This window comes from Equus caballus, chromosome 14 (assembly GCF_041296265.1).
Source record: "Equus caballus isolate H_3958 breed thoroughbred chromosome 14, TB-T2T, whole genome shotgun sequence".
Taxonomy (NCBI): domain Eukaryota; kingdom Metazoa; phylum Chordata; class Mammalia; order Perissodactyla; family Equidae; genus Equus; species Equus caballus.
The window spans coordinates 11,083,784-11,111,532 of NC_091697.1; the positions used below are offsets into that span (position 1 = coordinate 11,083,784).

The following is a 27,749-nucleotide window of genomic DNA, read 5'->3' on the forward strand; positions in this document are numbered from 1 at the left end:
GACACTTCTGTAAGGAGTATCTTAAACCTCACTGGAAAGGCCTCTCATTGAAAAGATGCTGTTAACCGACACTTGTGCTGCCAAACTCCAGGGAATCGACTCTTGGATTCATGTGACACACTTACAACAGAAACACCAAATGCTAACTGGACCTGCACTGGTGCATCCGGTGACCTGAATGTAAAGATTTCTGAAATTGAATCAGAGGACATCTTATGAGACATCTCTCCCAAGAAGTCCAGACTGAGCCTTTGGAAGTTCATCTGCCAAACCTTTGATGATGACATAATGCTTCAGATGATTTCCAATGCCTATGATCTCGATAACATGGAATTTAGGAATAAATACGTGAAAATTCTCCTTTCTACCACCTTTTTCTTAGTCAAATATGGCCACAATAATTTCCAATCTGTGCACTTTCCCTCCAGAGTGGAACATGACACCCAGGAAAGTTCCTTCCTGGCATCTAGGGAGAAATGGTTGATGAAACTGGAAAAACATGACTCTTGATCAGTGATGCTTTCAGGGAAAAATCTTGATGAAAAGGGGAAATATGAAAATTAATAAACAGAATCTTAATTAAAGTGGAATAGGGAGACTAAAAGGGGGAACTCTCACATTTGACAATGATAGTGGAGCCCAACAGGATGAAGAAAGACTTCCTCTTCTTGACTGGAAAGAAGATCAGTCAATGAGACACTGCCACAAGCCAGACAATGAAAAGCCACTACACAGCAACCTCTCAATTCCTCCAATAGAGACATTAACAAATAGTTAATTGAAAGTTAATTAATTAACTTTAATTAATAAAATAATAAATGCTAATCAAAATGTCAATAAAAGATCCACAAAATTACCCCAAGAGGAAATGTGCCATTAATGGAGGTTTTGAAGGAGTACCCATGCTCTTTTCATGTATAAAATTCTGTAATGAATTCTTAAGCATTAGCGGTAAGGAACAAACCAGTTACATTTTAAGATTTATTTAAACTCATAAATTCTGTGAGTAATTAATTCTGTATTTTGTCTATAAAATGTCAAAAATATAAAAATAATACTAAGATTATTTGGCACTATTGGCAATGCCAGTTGATCCCCTGGCTCCTTAGCATAATCTTAGAACCGTAAACAGAGTACTCTGTGCTTCTGTTCTGCCTCTCTTGCTTCTGTATTTTTACAATTTCATTTCTGCTCTAAATTTATATTTCAGTGCTCTATTACTTATACTAACAAGGGCTTAATTTTAAACAATACCATGACTACTATGTACTTTCCATACCACTAGTTCTCATAATTTAGAAGGCATCACAATCGCCTGGAGGACTGATCAAATCACAAATTGTGGGTCCCCTCTGAGTGTTTCGTTCAGAAGTTGGTGATGTGGATAGAGAATTTGCATCCCTAACAAATTCTCAGGAGGTCCTGCTGCTGCTGGTTTGGGGGCCACACTTTGAGAATCACTGTTCTATATAGCAACTACACAGAGACATATGAAGCCACTTTCCTCTCTCTATTTCGACCTTCCATTCAGTTTTACTTTTCAGGAATAACCTTTAGTTTTTTATTTAACAAGAATCATGATGTTATCTGAAGGAATTCAAAGAATCATACCCACTTTTATTCCCCTGGGTTTTCCAGAATACCCAGAACTCCAGGTTTCACTTTTCCTGGTTTTCTTGTCTATCTACACAATTACTGCAAGGAGGGATTTGGGCTTGAAAATAATCATCAAGATCAACCCCCAAATCTACACAATCATGTACTTTTTCCTCAGTCACTTGTCCTTTGTAGACTTCTTTTATTCCACCATAGTAACACATAAATTGTTAGAGAACTTGATTGCGGAAGATAGAACCATCTCTTTCTCTAGTTGCAGTCTACAGTTTTTTTTTTTTTTTGCTTGTATATTTAGAGTAATAGAAACTTTCAAGTTAGCAGTGATGCCCTATGACCATTCTGTGGCAGTTTGTCATCCTTTGCTCTACACCACTGCTATGTCCCAGAAGCATGTGCTCTGCTGGTGGCTGGGTCTTACTCATGGTGTGTAGTGTGTTCCCTGACAGTCATATATTTTCTTCTAGCATTGAACTCTAGCATACACTATAGAAATAGCATAATTATTTCTGTCTCCTGCTTGGAAACTTACATCAGCCAAATGCTGTGGTTTATCATTGCCCTATTCAATGAGGTGAGCAGCCTGACAATTACTCTGATGTCTTATACAGTCATTTTTATTACTGTTGTGAGGATACCTGTTGGCGTCGCAATCCAATGTACACATCAGGATAGATGCAGAGAGGGCTGATGGCCACTCTGAGTTTCTTGTAACCAGCGTTTCAATATATACATAGCTTACATCTGTTACACATACACAGGTATTCTGGATGAAGCAATTAGCGAATGCAAACAATTCTTAGTGACTTCTCAAGGGGCCCACCCTCGGCCTCTGTTTTGATATTATCATGTTTTTGCTGTGCTCATATATTTTTTTTAAATATTTTATTTTTTTCATTTTTCTCCCCAAAGCCCCCCAGTACATAGTTGTATATTCTTCGTTGTGGATCCTTCTAGTTGTGGCATGTGGGATGCTGCCTCAGCATGGTTTGATGAGCAGTGCCATGTCCGAGCCCAGGATTCGAACCAATGAAACACTGGGCTGCCTGCAGTGGGGCACACAAACTTAACCACCTCACCACAGGGCCAGCCCCCTGTGCTCGTATATTTTTATCTTGGAGCAGGCAAGGCCTCCTAGGCAACAGCCCCTTATGCTCCCGATATTGATATTGTGTCTCCATCCATGCCCCCAGGTGACCACACCTGGCTTAGGTTGCCTCCCCCTGGAGGTCTTACCCATCATTGGCTGACTGGAATTCTCACCTCTGGGTCACAGTTTGTTGGCAAGCCTTTTCCAGTGATTATTAACCCTTCCTGCATCAGGGGCAGCTACAATACCTTCTGAGAGTGGGGGTCATAAAACCTTCTCCTCTTGTGCCTCTCACTGACAGCCATCACCATCTTCCATGGAACCAACATTTCCCTAAGTTGTATCCCTAGGCTTGAAACTTCTTGGCTCACAGTTAAAGTGGCATCTGTGTTTTACACAGTGGTGATTCCCATGCTGAATCCTTTGAGCAACAGCATTAGGGAAAAAGATGTGAAAGACACATTCAGAAAATTAGTTGTCCCAAAATTGCTTTGTCAAAACAATATAATATTGTTAGATTCAATTTTTCTTTCTAAAAAAATGATTTGCTATGCTCAGATTGTTTAACTCTTATAGTGCAGTTGATGATTCCATCTGTTTAATCAATAGGATATTAGTTAATATATTTATGGCAGTATAACATCTTATGATTATGGATTTTTGCATATATTAAATCTTTTGAAATTTCTCTAAGCAACACATGTAAACCAAAATTTTAGAAAATAAAATTCTTGGACCATATTTTGCAATTGTTTTGTGAGGAAAAGTAGCACTGAGCTAACCTCTTCCACCAATCCTGTTTTTTTCTGAGAAATACTGGCAGTGAGATAAGATCCAAGCCCATCTTCCTCTATTTTACATGTGTGACACCTGCCACAGCAAGGCTTGACAAGTGGTGCATAGTTCACACCTGGGATCTAAACCCACAAACCCCAGACCACTGAAGCAGAACGTGCAAACTTAACAGCTGCACCACTGGGCTGGCCCCATATTTTGCAATATTTGTAAATTATTTTTAAATACTTTATCATATAGTGTAATTTCGTATGTGTGTTTTCCAAAGTAAAACTAGTTCTCAGTTCAACAAATACATGCAGATCAAGAACAATTCCTTAGAATAGTAATTAGGCAGCTCATAATCCAGAACTGGATGTAACAAATGCTTAAGCTTACTATATCTTGTACAGCAACCAATCTTCTGCTCTTTATTGTATTGAATGGCAGAACTTGACTTTTATTTATGAAAATTATAGCCAACTGACTAGCAAACAAGATTGAACAAAGTATTGTTCTACTTTCTCTAAAATCATATCCTAGTGTATTCAACAAAAATTGTGTAATAAAGACAGTGGGACAGTAAAAAAGACCTGAAGTGAACTCAAGGATATCTTCTCATTTGAATTTGAACATTCAAATTCATTATAATTCAATGGAGAAAGGATGATTTTCAACAAATAAAGGTAAGATAACTGAATACACAAATGAATAAATAAGCCTTAAGTTTTATTTCACACCATACACATCTATTACCTTGAATTGAATGAAATGGGTCATATATCTAAACATAAAAATTAAAACCTCAGGAGTGATGTTAGCGTCATGGCAGAGTGAACTTGCCCAGGATTCTCTCCCGTACAACATACAATGAAAAAGGACATTCATACTCCAACAGAGGACATCTTAACACAACATAAAAACGTTGGAGAGACCCACACAGCCATACAATAGAGGGTGGAGAGGCTGGAGCCCCCTCGGAAGAGCTGGACCGGGATAAGAGAAAACTTAGCTCCCTCACCCAATAGACTGTGATCCACAATGGCAGGAGGCTCCGAGAAGGAACGAACAGGAGCAGGGACGCTCATTTGTGGGAACATTATGTAGCCCCAAAGGCCTGGCAGCCTACAAAGAAGACCTTTACTGAGGCAAGACCTTTTGCAAGAGGTGACCTCATCAAACAAACACCCCAGGAGAGCAGATAGCAAGAGCAAGAAAGACCAGAGAGCACACAGGAGAAAGCACTCCTCCCCCTACTCACCCTGTGCCTGCTCCACTGCCTGGGATGTCGGTTGAAGGCAGAGGACTCAGAATATGTGGTTCTTGACATCCACCCAGTGGTGACAGGTAGTAACCACAACCAAGTAATGTCAAGATGCATAAGATCCAATCCAGCTCCTCTAGCAATATTAAATACTATATCAAATCACTAGACTAGAGAGAAAATGACAAGTAACCAGAATTCATTCCTGAGGACACAGAAATATGTAATCTAAATGACAATGAATTCAAAATAGCTATCATCAAAAACTCAACAAGGTAAAGGAGAACATACAGAAACAACTCAACAAGCTCAGGAACTACATCACAAAAGAGATGGAAACTATAAAGAAGAACCAATCAGAAATATTATAGGTGAAAGACACAATGGAAGCAATAAAACAAAATACAGATTCCCTTAATGCTCAAGTGGACATCATAGAGGAGTATATCGCCATAATCGAAGATGGCCGTGTTGAAATGCTCCAGACAGAGGTTGAGAGAGAATTAAGACTAAGAAGAAATGAAGAAAGTCTCTGAGAAATACCCAACTCAATTAGGAAATACAACATAAGAATAATAGATATTCAAGAAGGTGAAGAGAAGGAGAAGGGAGCAGAAGCCTGTTCAAAAAAATAATACCAGAGAACTTCCCAAATCTGTGAAAGGAGGCAGAAATCTGTGTGGAAGAGGCTTCCAGATCTACACATATGTCAATGTAAAAAGACCTAGTGCAAGGCATATAGTAGTAAAACTGCCAAAAAATGAATGACAAAGAAAGAATACTAAGGGCAGCAAGGCAGAAGAAAATAACCTACAAAGGAATCCCTATCAGGCTTTCAATGTATTTTCCTGCAGAAACCTTACAAGCTGGGAAAGAATGGAATGGCATATTCAGATATTTGAAAGACAAAAATTTTCAGCCAAGAATAGTCTATCCAGCAAAAATATCCTTCAGATATGATGGAGAAACAAAAACTTTCCCATACAAACACAACCTAAAGGACTCCATAGCCACAAGACTCCCCGCCTCCACAAGAAATCTTCAACAAGGCTTCACTACCTGAAAAAAAAAGGGAGAGAGTGGTTACAAATCACGGAGTAAGGAGATAATAGGTAGACAGAATCAGAATAGGATATCAAATATTCATGTATAGCTTTAAATATAAAGGGAAGGAAAACACCAAAAACAAAGATAATCTTCTCATTTTAACCACAAACTCACAATACAAGGTGGAATAAGATGTGAGAAAAACAACTTAGGTGGGGAGGAGGAAAGAGACTGAATCGGTTTAGACTAAGGAAATAAGAGGCCATCAAAAAATGGACTATGTTATACATGAGAATCTGAATACAAACCTCATGGTACCCACTAAAGAAAAATAGCAGAAGGAGACAAAATAATATATAAGGAGAAAACAAAGAAACATCATTAAAAACTACATAATTCAGTGGTAAAGCAAAATACACAGGACAAGAAACAAAGGAAATAGAGTAGAACCAGAAAATGAGTGAAAAAATTAAAGATTAATCCCATGTGCATTGATAATAACCCTAAACATAAAATGGACTGAATTCCCCAATAAAAAGACACAGAGTAGCAAGATGGATTAAAGAACAAGATCCAAAAATATGCTGCCTCCGTAAAACATGTCTCAGCTCCAGTGACAAACACAGGCTCAGAGTGAAAGATGATGCTCCAAGCTAATGGCAAACAAAAGAAAACAGGTATCACAGTACTATCAGACAAAGTAGAATTCAAGATAAGACTGTCAAAGAGAGATAAAGAGGGGCAATATATAATGATCAAAGGGACACTGCATCAAGAACAAATAGCACTTATAAATATCCATAAACCCAACACAGGAGCACCAAAGTTCATAAAGCAACTATTAAAAAACCTAAGAGAAGATATTAATAATAACACAATAAAAGTAGCAGAACTCAACACTCCACTCGCATCAATGGATAGATCATCCAGACAGAAAATCAAAAAGGGAACAGTGGAATTAAATGAAAAGCTAAACTATTTGGACTTAATAGTCATATATATGATACTCTATCCAATAACAGCAGAATACATATTCTTCACAAGTGTCATGGATCATTCTCAAAGATAGACCATATGTTCAGAAGCTAGGCAAGCCTCAACAATTTTAAGAAAATTGACATAATAACAAGCATCTTTTCAGATAATAATGCTGTAAAGCTAGAAATTAATTACAGGAAAAAAGCTGAGGAAGGGAAAAAGAGGTGGAGACTAAACAACATGCTATTGAACAAGCAATGAATTATTGAAGGAATTAAAGTAGACATCAAAAAATATCTGGAGAGAAATGAAAATAACATACCATACCAACTCATATGGGATACAGCAAAAGCTGTATTAAGACAGAAATTCATCGCAATACAGGCACCCCTTAACAAAGAAGAAATATCCAAAATAAGTAATTTGAAATTATACCTAACTGAATTAGAAAAAGAAGAACAAACAAAGCCCAAAGTCCGCAGAAGGAGAGAAGTAATTAAAATCAGAGCAGAATTCAGTGCCATTGAAACGAAAAAGGCAGTAGAAAGAATCAATGAAACAAAGAGCTTTGTTTAAGATTCTTAATTATCTTTAAGAAGATAAATGAAATTGGCAAACCCCTAGCCATACTTCCAAAGAAAAGAAGACAGAAAGCTCAGATAAACAAAATTAGAAATGAAAGAGGAGAAATAACAATGGACACCACAGAAAAACAATGGAATACAAGAGAATATTAAGAAAAACTATATGCTAACAAAATGGATAATAGAAGAAATGGATAAACTCTTACAACCTCCCAAAGATGAATCAAGAAGAAACAGATAATCTGAATAGACCAATAACAATGAAAGAGATGAAAACTGTAATCAAAAGCATCCCAAAGAATAAAAACCCAGGACCAGATGACTTCCCTGGGAAAGTCTAGCAAACTTTTAGAGAATATTTAATACCTATTCTACCTCAGCTATTCCAAAAGCTTAGGGAAGATGGAACACTTCCTAACACATTCTACAAGGCCAACATCACTCTGATACCAAAGCCTGACAAGGACAGCACAAAAAAATAAAACTACAGGCTAATATTGCTGATGAACATAAATGCAAAAATCCTCAACAAAACTTTGGCAACCTGAATTCATCAATACACCAAAAGAATAATGCATCTTGATCAAGTGGGATGTATATGAGGGGCACAGACATGGTTCAAAATCTGTAAATCAATCATTGTGGTACACCACATCAAAAATCGAGGAATAAAATCCACACGATCATCTCAATAGATGTAGAGAAAGCACTTGACAAGATCCAACAACCATTTTTGATAAAACTCCTAACAAAATAGGGATAGAAGGAAATTACCTCAACACAATAAATGTCATATGTGACAAACGCACAGCCAACATCATACTCAATGGGCAAAACCTGAACACTATCCCTCTGAGAACAGGGACAAGACAAAAAGGCCCACTCTCACCACTCTTATTCAGTATAGCACTGGAGGTTTTGCCCAGAGCAATTAAGCAACAGAAAGGAATAAAAGGAATGCAAATAGTGGGTGAAGACTTGAAACTCTCGCTGTTTGCAGAAGGCATGATCTTATATATAGAAAACCCTAAAGAATCCATTGGAAAACTATTAGAAATAACAACTACAGTAAAATTTCAGGGTAGAAAATCAACTGACAAAAATCAGATGCTCCTATACTATAATAACAAACTTATAGAAGAAAGAGAACTCAATAATACAATTCCATTTACAATTGCAACAAAAGAGTAAAGTGTATACGAATAAATTTAACCAAGGTGGTGAAGGACTTATACAATGAAAACTATAAGACATTACTGAAAGAAATTGATAATGGCATAAAGAGATGGAAAGAGATTCCTTGCACATGGGTTGGACAAATAAACATAGTTAAAATGCCCATACTACCAAAAGCAGTCTACAGATTCAATGTAATCCCAATCAGAATCCCAAAGACACTCTTCATGGAAATAGAACAAAGAATGCTAAAATTCATATGGGGAAAACAAAGACTCCAGCTTGATAAGGCAATCCTGAGAAAAAAGAGCAAAGCTGGAGGCATCACAATCCCTGACTTCAAAGGGTACTACAAAGCCATAGTGATCCAAACGGCATGGTACAGGTACAAAAACAGGCACACAGATCAAGGGAATCAAACTGAAAGCCCAGAAATAAAACCGCACATCTACAGACAGCTAATCTTCAACAAAGGTGCCAGGAACATACAATGGAGAAAAGACAGTCTCTTCAATAAATGGTGTTGGGAAAACTGGAAAGCCAGAATGAAAAGAATGTAGGTAGACCATTATCTCATTCCATATACAGAAATAAACTCAAAATTAATCGAAGACTTGAATATAAGTCCTGAAACCATAAAACTCCTGGAAGATAATATAGGTAATACACTCTATGACATCAAACTTAAAAGGATCTTTTTGAATATCATGACTTCTCAGCCATGGGAAACAAAAGAAAGTAAACAAGTGGGAGTTCATCAGACTAAAGAGCTCCTGCAAGTCAAAAGAAACTTGGATCAAAACAAAAAACAACACACCACTTGGGAGAAAATATTTGCAAGTCATATACCTGCCATGGGGTTAATCTCCATAATATATAAGGAACTCACACAACTGAACAACAAAAAACAGCCAGATCAAAAAGTGGGCAGAGGATATGAATAGACATTTTTCTCCAGAATATACACAAATGGCCCATAAACACATGAAAAGATGTTCAACATCACTAATCATCAGGGAAATGCAAATCAAACTACACTAAGATACCACTTTATGCCTGTTAAAATCGCTATAACCGCTAAGACTAAAAATAACAAATGGTGGAGAGGTTTGGAGAAAATGGAACCCTCATACACTGGGACTGCAGACTGGTGCAGCCACTGTGGAAAACAGTATGGAGATTCCTCCAAAAACTAAAAATAGAACTACCATACAACCCAGCTATCCCACTACTGGGCATCTATCCAAACGACTTGAAATCAGCAACCCAAAGTAACATATGCACCCCTATATTTGTTGCAGCACTATTCACAATTTGCCATGACATGGAAACAACCCAAGTGCCCATGGACTGATGACTGGATAAAGAAGATGTGGTGTATATATATATATATACATACATATACAATGGGATACTACTCAGCTATAAAACAAGACAAAGTCTTCCCATTTGCAACAACATGGCAGGACGTGGAGGGAATTATACTAAGGGAAACAAGCCAGACTGAGAAAGACAAATACCAGATGATTTCACTCATATGTGGAATATAAACAAACACGTGGACAAAGAAAGAGTTCAGTGGTTACTAGGGGAAGGGAGGTGGTGAGTGAGCACAAGGAGTGAAAGGAAACACTAATGTGCTGATCATCAAGAAATAATATACAACTGAAATTTCACATTGATGTCAACTATTATGAAATCAATAAAAAAATAAAACCACAAAATTTTATTATAAAATGCTGGAAAATATTCAGAAATTTGAGGCAGATATTTTGTTAGATAAAACACAGAAGGGATAGATCATCAAAAAAAAATGATAGAAAGAACTTCGACTACTTAAAAAACTTTCTGGTAAAAATTCTCAAATGACGAAAGAAACCAAGAAGAAAATGAAAATGTTAAGCCACAGACTATGACTAAATATTTGCAATACATACATTTGACAAAGATTTTGTATATAGAACATTTAAAGAACTCTTTGTACTCAAAAGAAGAAGACAAAGCATCTAAAGAATTGGTGAAATATTTGAGCAGCTACTTGACAAAGCAAAGCATACACTTCATCTAAAAACACATGAAAATATACTAAACATCATTAGTCATCAGTGAAATTTTTATTAAAACCACTATCAGATACTACTGCACTCCAATTAGATTGCCTGAAATTAATACGACTGAAATACCAAGTATTTGTGAAAATTTGAGGCCAGGGGAATGCTCAGACATTTCAGATGGGAGTAATAGGTTTATGAAGTTACACAAACACTTCTCATATGACAACAATACCTTTCCTAGGTCTTCACCCATGAGAAAGGAAAATCTATATTTTAAATTAGGAGAAAATTATTATCTCTGTTATATGCCATGATACAGGGAGGGGAAAGGTAGGGAGAGTGATGTGTGCTGCTGCTTTTGTCCTTTTATGAACTTTTTTGACTTTGATCTTTTAAAAAGTGACTTTCCTAGAAGAGGTGGATTTTCCATGAAGTGCTGTTTCTACAGAGTTATCAAGGGTAAACAGGAGATGGCAGAAAATATTCGGAAAGATCTTGTCACTTTAAAGTAAAGAAATGTGTGTATGTGTATGTGTGTGTGTGTGTGTGTGTGTATAATAGTACAATATACATATACTTGTTAAAGTGTGTAAATCTTCTGCACTGGCCTTTGATGACCTTCTCATAATATCTATGTTATCAAGCCTTTGATAATTCTACAGATGAGGTATAATTGTCCTCTCATGTGAATTGTCCTTTTGACATTCAAGATGGGAATGTAGTTTGTTCATAAAAGAATGGCTTTCAAATTTCTATTAATTCTGAGAAAAGATAGGCCCTGCATATATGGCAATGTCTGCTCAGGACAAGAAAACAATTACTTTTGGTTTTTCCAGAGAGGGAAATTAGATTAGTGATGTGGCATAAATGTACTGGAAGGATTGTTGGTATAAAAGGGAGAAGAGAGGTCTTCCAGAGATGAATAAAGAAGCTATTAAAATCAGCAGGCTAGAGGGAAAAGTTTCCTTGACTCGGGCACTCTGTGGGCATCCCTGTCCCTGAGTGTGGCTGGGATCTTGACTGAGACCTGGCAGGGCTGATCTCCCTCAGATTTGAAAAGCTGATAATGGTTGAGCTCTACCCTCTGAAGTTTGTGCTTACTTCTTTCTCCTGCTGCCCAATGCAGCTTAACAGCAGACAGTGAGGTGGAGATGGTCAAGTTTTTGTGGAAGGCCTTAATTTTGTAGTCAGAGTTTTTCTCCTGAACACTATGACATTTCTGTAGGGTATTTCAATCTGCTTTTCTGGTTCAGATCCCCAACCCACTACACACCCTGGAACAATAGCAAATGCCCTGTGGGGAAAATTGGTCTTGAGTTTTGGGTTTCTTTAATTTTCAATTTATCAATAAATTCTTGGGTGTCCACAAAGCACTCCTGGATGCTTTCTGTTCTCTGCAAGTGCCAAAGCTAAACGTTAGTCTGTTTCCAGAATCAGAAAATGTGTTCAGTGAGGAAACAGCTGATGACTGCCAGCTCACCAAAGAATGGCTCTTCTCTCCGTGATACTTTAATTATCTAGTCCTAATTATTTCCATTTTTATTTTTAAAAACAGATTTGGAATTCACCTTTTTAAAAACGTTATTTCAGGTGAATTGTTATTTTCAGTGATCCTCTCTAACCTATCTGAATTGGAAGACCATGACTGAGCCTTTGATGAATGATGGAAGATAGAAGACAATGAGGGACATTGGTAAATTGGAAAAGAAAATAACTGTAGAGCTCTGATCTTACTCGTAATAAATCTTTAAAGATATAGGTGGAGGAAAGCCTTCTCATGCCAAAAAAGCTAACGGACTGTCTTCAGTGAATTTACCATATGAGGAACCATAAAGAGACCTTCAGGCAGAAGAAAACCGGATAGTTCTTGGAGAATGACTATAGACTGAAAAAATCAAATAGCCCTTGAGCAGATGAATATGGCTTAAGGCATATAGCATGCAATCATTGATTTGGCAGATGTATTATTTTCCCTTTTAATTTGAAAAAGAAATCAGGGACAACTCACATTCTCATGGGATGGATAAAATTATTTATGTAATGATTTGGTTAAGACCATTTTAACCCTGTAGCCCTCTGTCATTACATGCTTTGAAGAAATATCTATCACCTGAACATCCCACAGACCAGTACACCAGCCCGTTACACTGATAGCACCATACTAGCCACACAGTATAAAAAAGAGGTGGCTCTTATACTAAAAGCATTAGTGAGACACAAAGGGAAGAAGAGATTCATGGCCCTGCCAGGTCAGTGATATGTTCAGTGGTAAAAAAAAAAAAAAAACCCAGAAGCATCCCAGAGTATCCTCTCCAAAATAAAAGACAAATTGTTGTAGCTTGTGGCCCCTACCAGAAAAGAGAAAGCACATCTTTTACAAGACCTCTTTCAAGATTTTAGAGACAACACGTTCCACACCCAGAAACAGTGCTCTGAGTCTTATACAAGGTGTGATGCACAGCCCTTAAGGTAATTTATTATCACTTCCTGATGTATATACCTTTGAGTTATCTTCTTTCATTGTGTGTAGGGGTGACATGTGACTTGCTTCTAACAAGTAGGATGAGGCAAAGGTAATGGGATGCCAGTTTCTTTATTAGGTTATATTATATAGCAAGGTGAACAATTATGCATGTGTAATTATGGTCTAATATTTCTTAATATTGAGTTAATTGAATGAGAGTTTATCCTGCGTGACATTTTTTTAATCATTGGAAGCTCTTAAATGAAAGACTGGGACCTCCCTGAAGTTAGAAAGACTCTTTTCACTGTTGGCTTTGAAGAAGTAAGATGCCACATTGTGAGAGAGCCTACAGAGAGGCCCCTGTAACAAGGAAGTGCCGGTGGCTTCTAGGATCTGAAAGTAGCTGCTGATCAATGGCCAGAAAGAAAATGGGTACGTTAATCTTATATCTGCAAGCAGATGAATTCTGCCAACAACTCGAAGAGCTTGGAAGGGGATTTTTCCCCGCCTGAGCCTCATATGAAACCACAGCTCTGACTGGGACATACATTGCAGCCTCTTGACAACTTTGAGAGTCTAGAAAACCCAGCTAAGTATTGCCTGGACTGCTGCCCTGTAGAGACTCTGTTATTAAAATTTGTATTAGCTTAATCCACTGGGTAGGTCATAATTTGCTGTGCAGCATAGAAAACTCATACACCAGGTGACACAGAAAGTTACTAGTTTTGAGTGACTCTGTAGCAGAAATTATCTCCAGAGCTGGTCCAGAGTGCAGAGGTGTCAGTGGTGGTTGCAGATGCCATGTGGAAATCATGCCACTCCCAGTTCGAGAATATCAATGCAGACCCCTAGGATTCTGGCTCAAGGTCATGTCATCTACAACAAATAATTCTATGCCATGTGATAAATAGCTTCTGTTGTGTTAGGGGCTCCTAGTAGTATGTGGCAAGGGTTAGCCAGGTTGTTAGGTGCCCAGCAAAACATAAGTGGTTCTAATTGGTTTGGGTGTGGTGGAACCAATGTATTGATTGATATCCAATGATTTTAGAGTTAAACTTGCTTCCAAAATACATTTGTCATTTTTAAGAAGGTATGAGAGTATATTATTCAATTGTATCGATACAAGCTTGGAAGAGCAGATTGTCCATATTTGGAAGAAAATGTGCAGTAGTTTTACTGAAGTGAATCAATGTTTGCAATGACAATAATGACTTTTTTATTGTAGTCATGATATCTTATAACACAGTGAGATTTCCATTGGATATTATTGTTTGTCAGACATCATATAAGTAGGCCCCTTCACCCCTTGTGCCCACCCTCCATCCCCCTTCCCCTGGTAAGCACTAATTTATTCTCCTTTTCCATAAGTTTGTTTATATTTGACATGTATGTGAAATCATATTGTCTTTGTGTTTCTCTCTCTGGTTTATTTTGCTTAACCTGATGCCCACAAGGTTCATCCATGTGGTTGCAAATGGGATGATTTTGTCTTTTTCGTGGCTGAGTAGTATTCCATTGTGTGTGTGTGTGTGTGTGTGTGTGTGTGTGTGTGTGTGTGTATATATATATACCACATCTTCTTTATCCAATCTTCAGTCAATGGGCACTTGGGTTTCTTCCATGTCTTGGCTATTCTGAATAATGCTCCAACGAACATAGGGGTGCATAAGTCTCTTTGAATTGTTGACTTCTAGTTCTTTGGGTAAATACCCAGTAGGGAGATAGCTGGGTCATACGGTTTTTCTATTTTTAAGTTTTTGAGAAATATCCATTCTGTTTTCCACAGTAGCTACATCAGTTTTCATTCCCACCAGCAGTGGATGAGGGTTCCCTTTTCACCACAACCTCTCCAACATTTGTTATTTTTTTGTCTTGGTCATTATAGCCATTCTAATGGGTGTAAGATGGTATCTAAGTGTAGTTTTGACTTGCGTTTCCCTGATGATTACTGATGTTGAGCATCTTGTCATGTGCCTATTTGTCACCTGTATGTCTTCTTTGTAAAAATGTCTGCTCATGTCTTCTGCCCACTTTTTGATTGTTTTTTTGTAGTTCATTTATGTGAGCTCTTCATATGTTATGGAGATTAACCCCTTATCAGATATATGACTTGCAAATATTTTCTCCCAGTTGGTGGGTTGTTTTTTCCATTTTGTTCTTGATTTCCTTTGCCTCCCAGAAGCTCTTTAGTAGGATGAAGTCCCACTCGTTTACTTTTTCTTTTGTTTCCCTTGTCTGAATAGACATGGTATTCAAAAAGATCCTTTTAAGTCTGATATCAAAGAGTGTACTGTCTATATTCTTTTCTGGAAGTTTTATGGTTTCAGGTCTTACCATCAAGTCTTTGGTCCATTTTGAGTCTATTTTTGTGCATGGGGAAAAATAATGGTCTACTTTCATTCTTTTGTGTGTGGCTGTCCAGTTTTCCCAGCACCATTTATTAAAGAGGCTTTACTTACTCCAGTGTATGCTCTTACCTCCTTTGTGTAAGACTAGCTGTCCATAGATGTGCGGTTTTATTTCTTGGCTTTAAATTCTGTTCCATTGATCTGTGTGTCTGTTCTTGTACCAGTACCATGCTGTTTTGATTACTATAGCTTTGCAATATATTTTGAAGTCATGGATTGTGATGCCTCCAGCTTTGTTCTTGGTTTTCAGTCTTGCTTTGGCTATTTGAGGTCATTTGTTGCCAAAGATGCATTTTCATATTCTTTTTTCTATTTATGTGAAGAATGTCATTGGGATTCCAATTGGAATTGCATTGAATCTGCAGATTGCTTTAGGTAGTATGGACATTTTAACTACATTGATTCTTCCAATCCATGTACATGGAATATCTTTCTATTTGTCTAAGTCATTATCGATTTCTTTCAGTAATAGTTTATAGTTTTATTTTATCAGTCTTTCACCTCCTTGGTTAAATATATTCCTAGATATTTTATTCTTTTTGTTGTGATTGTACATGGAATTGTAGTCGTGAGTTCTTGTTCTGTTAGTTTGTAATTTGAGTATACAAATGCTACTGACTTTTGTAAGTTGACTTTGTACCTTGCATCTTTGTTGTAGTTGTTGATTATTTAAAATAGTTTTCTGATGGATTCCTTAGGGATTTCTATATACAAAATCATGTCATCTGCAAACAGCGAGAGTTTCACTTCTTCACTGCCTATTTGGACTCCTTTTCTTTTCTTGCCTAATTGCTTTGGTCAAAACCTCCAGTACTATGTTTAATAAGAGTCGTTAGAGTGGGCACCCTTGACTTGTCCCTGTTCTCAAAGATATGGCTTTCAGTTATTCCCCATTGAGCATGATATTCACTGTGGGTTTGCCACATATGGCTTTTATAATGTTGAGGTTACCTTCTATGCCCATTTTGCTGAAAGTTTTTGTCAAGAACGGATGTTGGATCTTCTCAAATGCCTTCCCTGCATCTATGGAGATTATCATGTGGTTTTGGTTCCTCATTTTGTTAACGTGGTGAATCACACTGATGGACTTGCTGAGGTTGAACCATCCTTATGTCCCTGGTATGAATCCCACTTGATCATGAAGTATGATCTTTTAAATGCACTGCTGTATTCTGTTTAACAATAATTTTTCAGGATTTGTATATCTATGTTCATCAGCAATACTGGCCTGTAATTTTCCTTCTTTGCATTGTCCATATCTGGCTTTGGTATCAGAGTGATGCTGGCCTCATAGAATATGTTAGGAAAATTTCCATCTTCCTAAATTTTTTTGGAATAATTTGAGAAGAATAAGTAATAAATCTTACTTGAATGTTAGAATTCTCCTGCGAAGCCCTCTGGTCCTGGACTTTTATTTTGGGGTAGGTTTTGGATAACTGTTTCAATCTCTCTACTTGAGATTGTTCTATTCATATTCTCTATTTCTTCTTCATTCAGTCTTGGTAGATTGTAAGAGTCTAAGAATTTGTCCATTTCTTCTAGATTGTCCTGTTTGTTGGCATAATGTTTTTCATAATATCCTCATATTCTTTCACATTTCTGTGTTACCCATTGTAATTTCTGCTCTTTCATTTCTAATTTATTTATTTGAGCCTTCTCTCTTTTTTTTCTTAGTGAGTCTGGCTAATGGTTTGTCAATTTTGTTTATCTTCTCAAAGAACCAGTTCCTTATTTCATTGATTCTTTTTACAGTCTTTTTTGTTTCAATTTCATTTATTTCTGCTCTAATTTTTATTATTTCCCTCCTTCTACTGAGTGTGGGCTTTTTTTTTTTGTTCTTCTTTTTCTAATTCTGTTCACTATAGCTTGAGATTGTTTCTTTGAGCTTTTTCCTGTTTGTTAACATGGGCCTGTATTGCTATTAATTGCCATCTTAGGACCACATTTGCTGCATCCCATATGAGTTGGTATGGTGCATTTTCGTTCTCACTTGTCTCTGAATATTTTTTGACTTCTCCTTGTATTTCTTCAATAACCCATTTATTGTTCAGTAGCATGTTGTTTAGTTCCTTTCCCTGCTTTTTTCTTGTAGTTGATTTCTAGTTTCACAGCATTATGGTCAGAAAAGACAGTAGATATGATTTCAATCTTCTTAAATTTATTAAGGTTTGCCATATTTCCCAGTATATGGTCTACCCTTGAGAATGGTCCATGAACACTTGAGAAGAATGTATGCTCTGCTGTTTTTGGATGGAGTACTCTCTATATATCTATTAAGTTCATCTGGCCTAGTTTTTCATTTAATTGCACTATATCCTTGTTGACTTTTTGTCTAGATGATCTATCCATTGAAGTATGTGAGGTATTGATGCCCCCTACTATTATTGTGTGTGTGTTGTTGGTAATATCTCCTTTTAGGTTTGTTAATAGTTGCTTTATGTATTTTGGTGCTCCTCTGTTGGGAGCATATATATTTAAAAATGTTATGTCTTCTTGCTGGAGTGTCCCTTTTATCATTATATATTGCCCCTCTTTCTCTTTTTACCTCTTTTATCTTGAAGTCTACTTTGTCTGATATAAGTATGGCAACACCTGCTTTCTTTTGTTGGCCATTAGCTTGGACTATTGTCTTCTATCCCTTCTCTCTGAGCCTATATTTGTCTTTAGAGCTAAGATGTGTTTCCTTGAGGCAGCATATTGCTGAATCTTATTCTTTATTCCATCCTGCCACTCTGTGTCTTTTGATTGGAGAATTCAGTCCATTTACATTTACTGTGATTATTGATCGATGAAGGCTTAACACTGCCATCTTATTGCACATTTTCTGGTTCTCCTGCATATTCTTTTTTTTTTTTTTGGTCCCATGTATATTGGGCTACCAATTTGATTAGGTAGTATTCTATGTGATTTTATTAATTTTCTCCTTTTTTATCATATATGTCTCTGTTGTAATTATTTGTTTAGTGGTTACCATTAGGTTTGTATAAAAAGTCTAGAAGATGAGATAGTCCATTTTCTGATAGCCTCTTATTTCCTTAGACTATCCTGATTCCATTCCTTTCCTCTTCCCCTTCTAATTTATTTTTTCATATCTTATTCCATCTTGTGTTGTGAGTTTGTGGTTAAGGTGATGATATAATTTTTATTTTGATGTTTTCCTTTTCTTTATCCTTGATGTAAGAGTTAAGTGTTTACCAACCTGATCTGATAAAGAGCTTCCAATTTCTGATTGTTACTTCCCTATTCATCTCCTTGCTCTTTGTAGCTCTTTTCCTGTTTCTTGTTTTTCCTTTTTGGTATGAGGGCCTTATTGAGGATTTCTTGTAGTGGGGGTCTTGTAGTGATGAATTCCCTTAGCTATTGTTTATCTGGGAAAGTTTTTATTTCTCCATTATATCTGGAGGAGATTTTTGCTGGATAGAGAATTCTCGGCTAGAAGTTTTTCTCTTTCAGGATTTTGAATATATCATTCCACTCTCTCGTAGCCAGTAAGGTTTCTGCTGAGAAATCTGCTGAAAGCCTGATTGAGGTTCCTTTGTAAGTTATTTTCTTCTTCCTTGCTGCTCAATATTTTTTCTTTCTCATTGACTTTTTCCAGCTTTACTACTATATTCCTTGTAGTAGGTCTTGTTATTTTAACATAGTTGGGAGTTCTGGTAGCCTTTTAAATAAATTTTTATCTCCTTTCCCAGGTTTGGGAAATTTTCCACTATTATTTCTTTGGAGAAGCTTTCTGCTCCATTCTCCTTCTCTTCCCCTTCTTGAATATTTATAATCCTTATGTTGCATTTCCTAATTGAGTCAGATATTTCTCAGAGAGCTTCTTCATTTCGTTTTACTCTTAGTTCTCTCTTCTCCACCTTCTGAAGCACTTCTATTGTATTGTCTTCTAAATTGCTAATTTAGTCTTCCATATTGTCAGTTTTGTTGTTTAGGGAGTCCAAATTTTTTTAATCTCATCCATTGTGTTTTTCATCTCCAACAATTCTGATTGGTTCTCTTTAAAGTTTCAATCTCTTTTGTGAATAAGCTCCTGAATTCATTAATTTGTCTTTCTGTGTTTTCTTGTAACTTGTTTAGTTGTATCATGATAGCTATTTTGAATTCTATGTCATTTAGGTTATGGATTTGTGTATCGTCTAAGTTGGCTTCCGGGTACTTGTCATATTCCTTCTCGTCTGTAGATTTAATATACTGTCTCATATTGATTGATGGTGTGGATTTTTGCCTCTTCATGGTTCTATTATCTAGTTGCTGCTGTAACGTGCCTCCGCTTAATGAGGATCAGTCTCTGTGTATTCTGGGTCAAACACAATGTGGGGGATCCCAAGTTCTGGCAAATTGCTTCTTTTCTCACTGTGAAATGCTCTGGCCAATGGCTGATCTGGAGTGCTGGGCAGGGGGAGCAATGCTCTCCTTCCCCTGTGCTTCTCTCAGCCTCTGCTTCTCACTCTGTGTGGAGCACTGGGTGATAGGAGGACTGGAGTGCCAGGCAGTGTAATGAGCAGTTTCATATATCTGCATGCCTACCTCAAGCAGTGCCTCTCTCTGTGTGTTGTTCTCTGGGCACTCAGAGGGTTCCACCTGCCACTGCTTCTCTTTCTGTGTGGTGCTTCTAGTGATTACGAGGCTGCAGCACAGGTTTGAGCACCAGGCAGGGGCAGACCACCTATCCCAAGCTGATCCGCTTCACTAGCCAGCCCCTCTCTCAATGTGTTGCTCTCCTGATGAACATGGGCCTGGAGTGCAGTGCTGGAGTGCCAGGCAGGAACAGATCACCCCTCCCCAGCTGACCTTCTCCTCTAACCAGCCGTTCCCTCACCATGCTGCTTTCCCAGTGAATGTGGGGCTGGAGCACGGGGCTGGAGTGCCAGGCAGGGACAGAGCACCTGTCCCCAATTGTGCCCTTCTTCTAGCTGTGAGTCTTCACTCTCCTCTGAACTCCTGCTGAGCATCTTCACATTCCTCCAGAGGATCCTGCCTCACCACCACCTTCAGGCATATGGCTGCATGGGTCTCCCACATATTTCCTTTGTTATGAGTGTGTCCTCTGTTGGTGTTTGAATCTCCCTCTCATTGTACTTTAGAAAGGAGGGCCTGATGGAAGAGCTCACTCCACCATGATGCTGACATCAGTCTCTCAATAACGGTTATTTTATGTTCAATGAAAAATGTAGAGTCAAAGTTATGTCACTTATATATCTCAAGACACATGCATTGTGCATAGAAAATATAGAAAAATCATGCAGAAAATGCTAACAACAGTTATCTCTGAATGGTTGCATTTAGATGATTTATCTTTCCCTTGGTTATTTTCTAAGTAGTCACCATGTTTTCTAAGTCAATTTGTATATTTTTCTAAAATTAAATATTTAAAAGAATGTCATAAGGTAGCTTGAGCAATCATTGTGCCCACCGATTTAGAAGAAATAACATTTTTGTAAAATGCCACATAGGAGAGCATTCAATCTAATTCCTGAGCTTGTGATATAAAAACAAATGGTTCATTAAAGATTCTCTAGGGTCTAAAAAGAAGTTATGAAGGCAAAAGAAATCCTGCATTTTGTTCCTATGAGTCATATTCAGCTTCCAAATCTCTCTCTCCCAATAGCTCAAGTTGCTGAGTTTTGATCTCTTCCTCCATCCCTGGGTTATCATCCTGATTTTTTCTTTGAGGACATCTACATTGTGCCTACATAGTACAATCACACCAAAAATTTTTAAGAGAATATTACAAAATCTGAGAATGTCCTCATATTTCAAAATTTTATAGAAATGACATAAGAATAATAAGTATAAAGTAATAGTGAACACATTATATCATGACATTGTGATTTCCTTATAGAAATGTCTGTAGGCATACCCGAAATGTGGAAAATGTTGTGGGAGTGAAAATCAAAACTTTCTTTGTGATAGTGATTTGGATTTAAAGGTTTATATATAGCAAGTGATGCATCAGTATGCCAGAAAAAGAGGATGTTCCAGTTGAAAGAAAAAGGAAATCACATAAGCCAAGGAATAAATGAGCAAATGTTCATTTAATTTGAGAATAGTGGCATGATTCACTAAGGTTGAAAACTAGGGGATAGCTAGCATAAGGCTTTAGGCAGAACTGAACAGAGAAATGATTTGCAATGCCAAAATATGAGTCAAGAGATTTGGATTTTGTGGTCTGATGTTTATTATTAAATAAACTTCCTAGGGTTGCTGCAGTAAATTATCAGAAAGTCAGTGGATTAAAACAGTGGAAATGTCTTCTTTCACAGTTCATGAAATCAGAAGCCTGAGGTCCAGGTGCTGGCAAGGTCATGCTCCCTCTGAAGATTCTAGGTGAGAATGTTTCCTTGCATCCTCCAGATTCCCATGGCTCCTGGAGCTCCCTGGTTGGTAGCAGCAAATGCCAGTCTCTGCCTCCATCTTCACAAAGCCTTCTTCCATGTATGTCTCTGTGTTTCCTTTTCTGTCTCTTATTAGGACACACTCATTGGATTTAGGGATCACCCTAATCCAGTATGATCTTATCTTGATCCTTACCTTTATTACCTCTGAAAAGACCCTATTTACAAAAAACATTCTCAGCTTCTTGGCGGGCATTGATATTTTGGAAAATGCTATTTGACCCACAGCATTTATGCTACTTCACATATGCTTCACAGCTATTGTAATAAACATTGAAGTGAGTAGAAATCAAATAATCAAATAACTGGTTTATTACAATAGATTTAAAAATCTGGTGAATTCAGTAAAGAATTTGAATCATCATTTCTAATAGAAGCATTGAATTATCCTCAATATAATAATCAAATTCCTTTAGAAATACAAATGTTCTACAAAATTATATTGAGTGATTCATCAATTTCCTGACATGCTCCTTCACATCTTTGTTTCCTGAGGCTATATATCAGAGGATTAAGAATGGGAACCAACACTGTATAAAATAAAGTTTGACTGTGAGCCATCAGCTTTTGGTGTTGGGTACACAATAATTGAATGAGAAGGTCCCATGGAAAATGATGATGGTGGCAAGGAGGGAGGCACACGTATTTATGAGAGTCATACAAGTACTCTTTTATTATCCTGAATATTTAAAATATGTGCTTGTTATTTGCTAACTTATTTATAAATTTATTTTCAAATGATTAAAGCTACTTCTGTGGTTATGAACAACTTGTAAATACAAGACACTTTTGCTTTCTCAAAATAACATACAAATATAACAAAGATTACATGACTCAAAACAAGATAATAACATATGTAGCTTTAATCAAAACCAATATTTCCATCACCAGAAGTTTTGAGGGTGATTATGTAGCCATTGGTGTTATTTATTCCAATATTCTGCAGATTTCTCTAGAGAATATGGAAGCCTTGAGCAAAATACTTTCCAGTTACTCTCCAATTCAGACAGTCTATGATTATTTAATATTATAATATGCTAGAAAAGTTATGAGATTAAAAAATAACAATAGAAATTTAAATGATAATGATCAAGGAATTTAGAGGAGTATGTTGACAGCATTGTTATCATTAAGTGAGAAAACAATCCAGTAGGAAAGAAAACACAAGAGGGAGAGAGCAACATGCCATAAATACAACGTCATCATTTTACCAGTTTGTTACAATATTTTTAGAGCAATAAGATGATTATTGCAGTATCATAATGGAATCAATGGAAAGCTTGAAGATATACAGGGCTCTAGTCCCTTTACTGACCACATGTTTTTTTCAAAATTAAAAAATTCTTGTGGTGACTCATAAATGTGAGCTGGTGTGTTATGCAGAGTTTCTTATGTGGTGATCTCAGATCAGTGTTTGAGAGACTGGAAGTAGAAGTGTCACTGACTGATCGCCTCGAGTAACTAAGAGGAGGAAGCACTTAACTGTTTCTCACAACCGTTTCTTCAGTTATAAAAGATGCAATCACCAACTGCCCTGAACCAGTCCAAACCACACTGCAGGAGGGATGCCCGTGCAGATTTCGCGTGAAGTGCCGAGAGATTACCTGTGCTTCATTTTAATGTTAAGATGACCCCAGGGGGAGCTTAGGCCTTGTTAACATAACATGCAATGTGTGTGAAAGCATGTTTTCAAACTGCATCTGTGTGAATATCCAGCTCTACATGTAAGGATGAAAATTCTCTTGTGAATACTCATTCCCCATCCAAAATAAAAGGCGCCGGCTTTCCCTTGTTTGGGCAGACATGCCTTTGGCAATAATTCCACTTATTGTGGGCTCCTTATTTGTTGCAAATAAATTGTACTTTGTGTGACAACTATTTCTGGTTAAGTCTTTGACTTCAACCAACCAAGAAGCAAACCCACTTTGGTTTGGTAAAAAAATTGGTGACCACAAAGGAACTTCTGTCTCTCTGAGATTCATGTCCTCCAGCCACCCAGTTTTCAATAGGGGGAGCAGTGGGCTATGGCAACACACTCAGGCTAGCCCATCCACACTACCAGGTACTGAAGATTGGACCTCATGAGGAGGGCATCCTTATTAGTGCGTGTGCTGCTGGCTTGACATCACTGCCCCATCGGGAGACCCAGTGGTTGAATTGAGAGCTTTGCTTGGAGGATCTCTTGATGGAGGCATGTGGTGCTGACTCCATGACATGTCTATAAGAGTTATTTTTTTAAGTTATCTTACAAAGTCTGGCTAAGCCAGGCTTAAGGACTTAAGGAATTGCACAACCCAGCCATTGGAGAAGCCCAGTGCTTTGGCTCTGGTGAAACAGGAGCAATCTGAACCTTGACTAGCTTCCTGTGAAGGTTCAAGCCCTGGAGTGATGTGGTGTGAGTTCAAGTCAAGTCTCCTCTGGAGTCACTGAGTCTGCACGTTCAAGTCCCCTGTTGAGTTTCTGAGTCTGTCTTGTGTGTGTTTGATGCCTCCCTGGAGTCAGTGAGTCTGTCTTTTGTGGGCTCAAGGCCCCTTTGGAGTTCCACAGTTTGTGTCTTTCTGTCAGGGACACCTGACATTGATCTTGTTACCTACAGTCCCTCTGCAATTATAGTTTTCTGGACTGCTAGATCTTCCTCTTCTCCTTGCCCTCTTTATTGGAGGGCCCTGGAATCCCAGTGTCTACCAGTTTTGTTTTCCCTTTCACTCTCTGCTAAAGGACTTCCACTGATCTCTGGGATCTTGTACTTCAGTCAAGTCATTCCAAGCTGTCTGCCCAGTCTATTTCCTTATTTATCTTGGGTCTGGTTTCAGGCTACTGTGGTGTTGAACCTCCTCTGAGCAAAATCTTGTGGCATCTGCATCATCAGTAATCATTATAAGTTGCCCCTGGACTGTTGGAAACAGACCATAAGAAAAAATCCCAGAATATGGGAGTGCAAGTTCCATCCCAGAGGAGAGCTTTTTGGGCTGTATGTTCCAGAATAGGAAGGCATTTGGTTATCCTCAATTAACCCAAGAGCAGATAATCTTTCTATGTAATATGTACCCTTTTCCACCTCTGATCTGTATAATTGAAAGGCACACACTAAAGGATTGAGCACTGACCCAGAAGAGTTCATAAACCCAACAAAGCAAATCTTCTCCACTCATGATCCAACATGGGAAGGAATTCAAAGCCTATTGACTACATTCCTGACTCCTGAGGAAAAGTCACCTGTTCTGTTCAAAGCTAGAGAACAAGCAGGTAAGGAAGATGACTCAGGGTCAGACATCCACAGGCCTAGTGAACAGGCTGTGTCAAGGATTTACCCTGGGTGGAATCACAATGATCTTGATAATCAAGAAAACTTTTACTTTTGGGGGGTCTGATTTTGAAAGGCATGTAAATGTTAAGGAAGTCAACCATTAACTGGTCTAAATTGAGAGGTCCAACAGGGTCGTGAGGAAAATCCATCCACCTTTTTACAGAAGTTGTGAGACTGCCTTGGGTGATATATAAATTTTGATCCTGAAGCCTAGAGCAGTTGAGTGGTTCTTAATACCTATTTCATATCTCAAAGTGCTCCAGACATCCATAGGAAACTCCAAAATTTGTCCATAGGTCCTGATACTAATTCTGCACAGCTAGCAGAGGCTGCCTGTGGGGTGTTCAACAATCAGGATGTAACTGAGGATGAAAAAGAAGACAAGACAATGAAAAGGCAATCTTCCCCTGTTATCTGTGGCCTTCCAGACAGCTCAAGGTAACCTGATGGAAAGGAAGAAGAAGCCACGGGTGGGTGACCCCAGCCCCCACCAAGGAACCAGAAGACCTTCAGCAAATTTGGGGACTAATCAGCAAAAGTACTGTAAACAGGAAAGGCATTGACAGTGGGACTGTTTGAACCATCCCTAGAGAGGGAAGGGATGAAACAAGACTGAGCTGTGGCAACTTCCCTTGACTACAGATGAGTCATGATGGGGCCATGGGCCTCCCCATTTGGCTCCAGGCAACCAAATCTTCCCAGAGGAGCCCTGGGTGACTTTGGCAGTGGAAAGAGAGCACGTTGAATTCCTGCTCAATATTGGAGCCACATTTTTGGTGTTGAACAATCAAAGGGGAGATCTGTCTAAAAAAAAAGTGTGACATAAAAGGAGTATCAGAAAAAGGAGAGACCAAAAGGTTTCTGGAGCCTGGACCTGTGAAATTGAATCAAAAGTGTTGAAACATTTTTTTCCTGTATCTACCAGAATTCCCTGTTACCCTTTCTAGTGAGGGACATACTATCTAAGTCAGGGGGCTCGAGAAGCTGGGAACAAGATAAAATAGATAACCAAGTCCTTAAATGATGGCGAGTTGAGTTCATGGCCCTATTACAAGATACACCAGCACTTAAGAAGGAAGAGAGTTCCCTAAATGTTTTAAGCCAAGTTAACTTTGAAGTATGGGCACAAGGACAGGTGGTACAAGTAGCCAATTCCATGCCATTAAGGTAAAATTGAAGCAGATACATCACTGGCCCCGTGTAAAACCATACCCATTGAAGCCAGAAGCCAGAAGCCAGAAGCCAGAAGTCAGAAGAGAAATCCTGACTGTAATAGATAGGCTTTTAGGACAGGGAATGATCAGGCCATGTAGATCCCTATAAACACTCCAATATTACCCATTAAAAAGCCAGTAACAGGGGAATATAGAATTGTCCAATACCTTAAGGCTATCAATGAAGCAGTCTGAGACATACAGTCTGTAGTACCTAATCCTTATACTGTGCTAGTTGATCTCCCTGGGGACAGCAGGTTGTATACAGTGCTGGGTTTAAAAGATGTTTTTTCCTGCATCCCACTGGATCTCAAGTCCCAGGAAATATTTGCCTTTGAATGGGAGAATCCAGACTCCTACCAAAAGCATCAGTATTTCTGGACTGACTTACTGCAAGGGTTCAAAAACTCCCCTATTATCTTCAGGGAAATCATGGACTGAGATTTAAGGGAACTAAAATTAGGAATTAGGACACAGTACTGGGTTAAACTATGTGGATGACATCTTAATAGCCAGGCCTATTAAGGAAATCTCTGATAAAAACACTTTAACTATATTAAACTTCTTAACCAGTAAGGGATATAAAGTGTGTAAAGGGAAGGCACAAATATCTAATTCAATTGTAAAGATTTTGGGGTTTATCATTTCAAGGGGACAACATAGACTTTCTCAAGAGAGAAAAATGGCACTATGTCAACTTCACCAATAACTCATAGGGAGCTATGAGGATTCTTGGGGTTGGCTGGCTTCTGCCACATTTGGATCCCTAATTTTGGATTGATTGCTAAGTCTCTCTATGTAAACTATAGGGACAGAATAGACCCCTTTGAGTGGAATAAGCTATGTGACCAAGCTTTCTATAAGCTTAAACACTTGCTAATGGAAGCACGTGCAGGGGCCTTACCAGACCCGAGCAAAACATTTGACCTATATGTTCTTGAAAGAGAATAGCTATAGGACTGGTAGCTCAAATGTTGGAACCCTTAAAAAGAGTGATAACCTATTTTTGAAGCAGCTAGACACTGTGGTGAAAAGATAGCCCCCATGCTTGAGAGTTTTAATTGCCACCTGCCTCTTAATCAAAGAAGAAGAAAAACTATGTGCCAACCCATGATGGTATAGACCCCCCCCATCAAGTCTCTAGCTTATTAGAGACTAAAGGACATCTATGGCTATCCCAGAATATAATGCTATTATATCAAGCTATGCTGCTAGATTACCTTCAGATTTCTTTAAAACCCTATTATACCATAAATCCTGCTACCCTTCTCCTTGATTAGAATGAGCCTATTACCCATGCTTGCCAGAAGTGACTGATCAGGTTTACTCTAGCCACAGAGGTCTCCAGAGAGAACCATCACTTAATGCAGAGGAAGT

The 27,749-nt window shown here is 38.0% G+C and overlaps 1 pseudogene; it reads left to right on the forward strand.

Moving 5' to 3' along the window:
- The first annotated feature begins 1,580 nt into the window (after positions 1–1,580).
- Positions 1,581–27,323, forward strand: LOC138917584 (olfactory receptor 5D13-like; annotated as a pseudogene).
- Positions 27,324–27,749: the final 426 nt, after the last annotated feature.